Source organism: Physeter macrocephalus, chromosome 21 (assembly GCF_002837175.3).
Source record: "Physeter macrocephalus isolate SW-GA chromosome 21, ASM283717v5, whole genome shotgun sequence".
NCBI lineage: Eukaryota > Metazoa > Chordata > Mammalia > Artiodactyla > Physeteridae > Physeter > Physeter macrocephalus.
The window spans coordinates 91,010,867-91,016,674 of NC_041234.1; positions in this window are offsets into that span (position 1 = coordinate 91,010,867).

Consider the following 5,808-nt stretch of genomic DNA (forward strand, 5'->3'; position numbering starts at 1 on the left):
GCCACCCGCAGTCTCCGCCCGCGAAGGGGCTTCTAGGGTGTGGGAACTTTTGCTCCTTCACGGCTCCCTCCCACTGGTGCAGGTCCCGTCCCTATTCTTTGTCTCTGTTTATTCTTTTTTTCTTTTGCCTACCCAGGTACGTGGGGGGTTTCTTGCCTTTTGTGGGGTCTGAGGTCTTCTGCCAGCGTTCGGTGGGTGTTCTATAGGAGAAGTTCCACGTGTAGCTGTATTTCTGATGTATCTGTGAGGAGGAAGGCGATCTCCGCGTCTCACTCTTCCGCCATCTTCCAGTTAGCATTCTTATTACTACCTCTTTGAATTCTTTATCTAGTAAATTGTTTATTTCTGTTTCATTAGTTCTTTTATTCAGGGCTTTTCTGTTGCTCTTCCAATTAAGACAAATTCCTCTGACTTTTCATTTTGCTTATCTTTCTCTGTCTCTATGAAAGTAGGTGAAACAGTTACCTATGGCATTCTTGGAGGGATGTCCTAATGTGGGAGCTTCCCTGTAGAGTCTGCATGTGCCCAGTTGCATGGGTGGGAGAGCTGGATTTGACATGAACACAAGTCATATCATTTCTCAGGATTTGCTGCCAGCTATTACCTTGGTACGATATGGGGCTGGAGAAGGAGGGGTAGGACCAGAGCCAGGGGTGAGGTGGGGCTTCATCTCTGCTGAGTGGCTGTCACCATTCTATTGAGGGTGGGGCCAGCTCCAAAATTGCTGGGGCAGAAGCCCTGAGGGTCAGGTCTTAGCTGGCTCAGTTCACTTTAAGTGTGTGCTCTTCCCCCTCCCAGTACCAGCCCCCCCAGCCCCCAGAGGGGAGCAGTGCTGGAGTAAGAGGGGCCAGTGTGTGTATTTAGCAAGGGTTGAGGCATGGGGTGTGGCAGTCTGGCTGCCAGCAGAGATCTGGTCTTACTCTGGTGCTCCACCTGCACAATTGACAGTAATGGCTACCCCCTCCCTCTTCAGACACCTCTTAGCATCTGAGCCACTACAGTGGCTCACAGCCAAGTGTTTTCCTGGGTCATGGCAGCCCTTGCCTCCAGTGTGGAGCTGCGACACAAGGTGAATGGCTCTGGAGCATTTGCTCCGCTCAGGCTGGGGCGTGAAACAGGGTGGTCACAGGAAACCAGTCAGCCAGCAGTGCAGTTTCAATCTGCCCTGCTTCAGGAGCAAGCAAGCATTCTCGTGCTCCTCATGAGCAGAATACAGGCCTCCCATTATCCTTCTGTTAGTTCCACCAGCCTCCCAACCCGCCTCTTGGCGGGCTTGTCTTCCCTCTGTTGAATCCCAGGGCTGGGAAGCCTGAAATGTAGCTTGAACTGTTCATTCCTCAGGGAGGGTATCCACTGTGTAATCTCTTTTTTCCTCTGAGTCTCTTCCCAGGGGCACAGGTCCCAAACTGATCACTTCTCCTCCCTTCCTACCTGATTCCACATATACCCTTCTTACAGCCTTGGTAGTACAGAGGTCTTTCTGCCAGTTTCCAGTTAGTTTTCAGTGAGAATTTTTCCATATATAGATGTATTTTTGATGTGTTCATTGGGGAAGGTGAGTTCTGCATCCTCCTACTCTGCCATCTTGATTCAAGTCTCTAGAATTCACTCTTGGTTTTGTACCTTCTCTGGGTTTGGACAAATGTATAATGACATTTATCCACCACTGTAGGATCATACAAAGTATTTTCATTGCCCTAAAAATCCTCTATGCTCTACCTATTTATTCCCTCCCCAACCCATCCCCACCATCCCTGGCAATCACTGATTGTTTTACTCTCTCCATAGTTTTTCCTTTTCCAGAATGTCATATAGTTGGAATCATACAGTATGTAGTCTTTTCAGATTGGCTTCTTTCTCCTAGTAATATGCATTTAAATTCCTCTGTGATTTTTCATGGCTTGATAACTCATTTCTATTTAGCACTAAATAACATTCCATTGTCTAGATGTGCCAGTTTGTTTATCCACTCACCTACCGAAGCACATCTTGGTTGCTTCCAAGGAAGTGCTATAAACCTGCATACGTGACTTTTTGTGTGCACATAACTTTTCAATTTCTTTTGTAGATACAAAGGCCTGTATTGTTGAGTGTACAGTAAGACTACGTTGGCAGTTTTTTACAAAACTACACAGTCTTCCAAAGTGGCTGTACCATTTTGCATTTCTACCAGCAATGAATGAGAGTTCTGTTGTTGCAAATTCTCAAATATACTTGATTTATAATCTTTTGTTACTTTCTGCTGTACAGCAAAGTGAATCAGTCATACACATATATATATAACCACTCTTTTTTAGATTCATTTTCCATATAGGTCATTACAGAGTACTGAATAGAGTTTCCTGTGCTATACAGTAGGTCCATATTAGTTATCTATTTTATATATAGTAGTGTGTATATGTCAATCTCCCAATTTATCCACCTTCCTTCACCCCCTGGTAACCATAAGTTTGTTTTCTACATCTGTAACTCTGTTTTGTAAATAAGTTCATTTCTACCATTTTTTTAGATTCCACATATAAGTGATATCATATGATATTTGTCTTTCTCTGACTTACTTCACTCAGTATGACCATCTCTAGGTCCATCCATGTTGCAGCAAGGGCATTATTTTGTTCTTTTTTATTTCTGAGTAATATTCCGCTGTATATATATATATATACCACATCTTCTTTATCCATTCATCTGTCGATGGACATTTAGGTTGCGTCCATGTCCTGGCTATTGGAAATAGTGCTGCGATGAACATTGGGGGGCATGTATCTTTTTTTTTTTTTTTTTTTTTTTTTGCAGTACGCGGGCCTCTCACTGTTGTGGCCTCTCCCATTGCAGACCGGAGGCTCTGGACGTGCAGGCCCAGTGGCCACGGCTCACAGGCCCAGCCGCTCTGCGGCATGTGGGATCTTCCCGGACCGGGGCACGAACCCGTGTCCCCTGCATCGGCAGGTGGACTCTCAACCACTGCGCCACCAGGGAAGCCCTGCATGTATCTTTTTGAAGTATGGTTTTCTCTGGATATATGCCCAGAGTGGGATTGCTGGATCATATGGTAGCTCTATGTTTAGTTTCTTAAGGAACCTCCATACTGTTCTCCATAGTGGCTGTACCAATTTACATTCCCACCAACAGTGTAGAAGGGTTCCCTTTTCTCCACACCCTCTCCAGCATTTATTGTTTGTAGATTTTTTGATGATGGCCATTCTGACTGGTGTGAGGTGATACCTCATTGTAGTTTTGATTTGCATTTCTCTAATAATTAGTGATGTTGAGCATCTTTTCATGTGCTTTTTGGCCATCTGTATGTCTTCTTGGAGAAATGTCTATTTAGATCTTCCACCCATTTTCGGATTGGGTTGTTTGCTTTTTTGATATTGAGTTGCATGAGCTGTTTGTATATTTTGGAGATTAATCCCTTGTCGGTCGCATGGTTTCCAAATATTTTCTCCCATTCTGTGAGTTGTCTTTTCGTTTTATTTGTGTTTTCCTTTGCTGTGCAAAAGCTTTTAAGTTTCATTCGGTCCCATTTGTTTATTTTTGTTTTTATTTTCATTACTCTAGGAGGTGGATCAAAAAAGAAATCACTGTAATTTATGTCAGAGTGTTCTGCCTATATTTTCCTACAAGAGTTTTGTAGTGTCTGCCCTTACATTTAGGTCTTTAATCCATTTTGAATTTATTTTTGTGCTTGATGTTAGAGAGTGTTCTAATTTCATTCTTTTACCTGTAGCTGTCCAGTTTTCCCGGCACCACTTATTGAAGAGACTGTCTTTTCTCCGTTGTATATTCTTGCCTCCTTTGTCATAGATTAGGTGACCATAGATGTGTGCGTTTGTCTCTGGACTTTCTATCCTGTTCCATTGATCTCTATTTCTGTTTTTGTGCCAGTACCATACTGTTTTGATTACTGTAGCTTTGTAGTATAGTCTGAAGTCAGGGAGCCTGATTCCTCCAGCTCCTTTTTTTTTTTTTTTCCCCCTAAAGATTGCTTTGGGGTCTTTTTGTTTCCATACAAATTGTAAAAATTTTTGTTCTAATTCTGTGAAAAATTCCATTGTTAATTTGATAGGGATTGCATTGAATCTGTAGATTGCTTTGGGTAGTATAGTCATTTTCACAATATTGATTCTTCCAATCCAAGAACATGGTAATCTCTCCATCTGTCTGTGTTATCTTTGATTTCTTTCATCAGTCTTTTGTAATTTTCTGAGTACAGGTCTTTTGCCTCCTTAAGTAGGTTTATTCCTAGGTATTTTATTCTTTTTGTTGTGATGATGAATGGGATTGTTTCCTTAATTTCTCTTTCTGATTTTTCAATGTTAGTGTACAGGAATGCAAGAGATTTCTGTGCATTGATTTTGTGTCCTGCAACCTTACCAAATTCATTGATTAGCTCTAGTAGTTTTCTGGTGGCATCTTTAGGATTTTCTATGTATAGTACCATGCCATCTGCAAACAGTGACAGTTTTACTTCTTTTTTTCCAATTTGTATTCCTTTTATTTCTGTTTCTTCTCTGATTGCCATGGCTAGGACTTCCAAAACTGTGTTGAATAATAGTGGTGAGAGTGGACATCCGTGTCTTGTTCCTGATCTTAGAGGAAATGCTTTCAGTTTTTCACCATTGAGAATGATATTTGCTGTGGGTTTGTCATATATGGCCTTTATTGTGTTGAGGTGAGTTAGCTCTGTACCAATTTCTGGAGAGTTTTTATCATAAATGGGTGTTGAATTTTGTCAAAAACTTTTTCAGAAGCTTTTTCTGTGTCTATTGAGATTATATGGTTTTTATTCTTCAGCTTGTTAATGTGGTGTATCACATTGATTGATTCGTATATATTGAAGAATCCCTGCATCCCTGGGATAAATCCCATGTAGAGCATTTTTTCATATGTCTGCTTGCCATCTGTATATCTTCTTTGGTGAGGTGTCTGTTAAGGTCTTAGGGCCATTTTTCCACAACTTTATTGATAAATAATTAACCTATAATGTAAGTTTAAAATATATAATGTCATGTGTAGGTGCACATATGTACAGTAAAATGATTACCAGATAAGGTTCATTAACACATAGATCACCTAATATAATTACCTTTTTTATGGGAGAACATTTGTTACCTACTCTCTTAGAAACTTTGAAGTCTGTAATACACTATTGTTAACTATAGTCACCATGCTTTACATTAGATCCCCAGAACTTGTTCATCTTTTAACTGGAAGTTTTTACCCTTTGACCAACATCTCCCCATTTCCTCCCAGCCTCCAGCCCCTGGCAACCACCATTCTACTGTCTGTTTCTATGAGTTCAGCTTATTTTGATGCCACATATAAGTGAGATCATACAGTATTTGTCTTTCTCTGACTTATTTCATTTAACATAAAACCTACAAGGTCCATTCATGTTGTTGCAAATGGCAAGATTTCGTTCTTTTTTATGACTATTATTCTGTTTTGTGTGTGTGTGTGTGTGTATATATATATGTACACACTGCATCTTGTTTATCCATTCATCCATTGATGGACACTTAAATTGTTTCCATGACTTGGCTATTGTGAAATATGCTGCAATGAATTTGGGGGTGCAGATATCTCTGTGGGATCTGGATTTCATTTCCTTAGACATATACCCAGGAGTAGTATTACTGGATTATATGCTAGTTCTGTTTTCAAGTTTTTGAGGAAGCTCCATACTATTTTCTATAATGGTGTGTATATATATATATATATATATATACACACTGCATCTTGTTTATCCATTCATCCATTGATGGACACTTAAATTGTTTCCATGACTTGGCTATTGTGAAATATGCT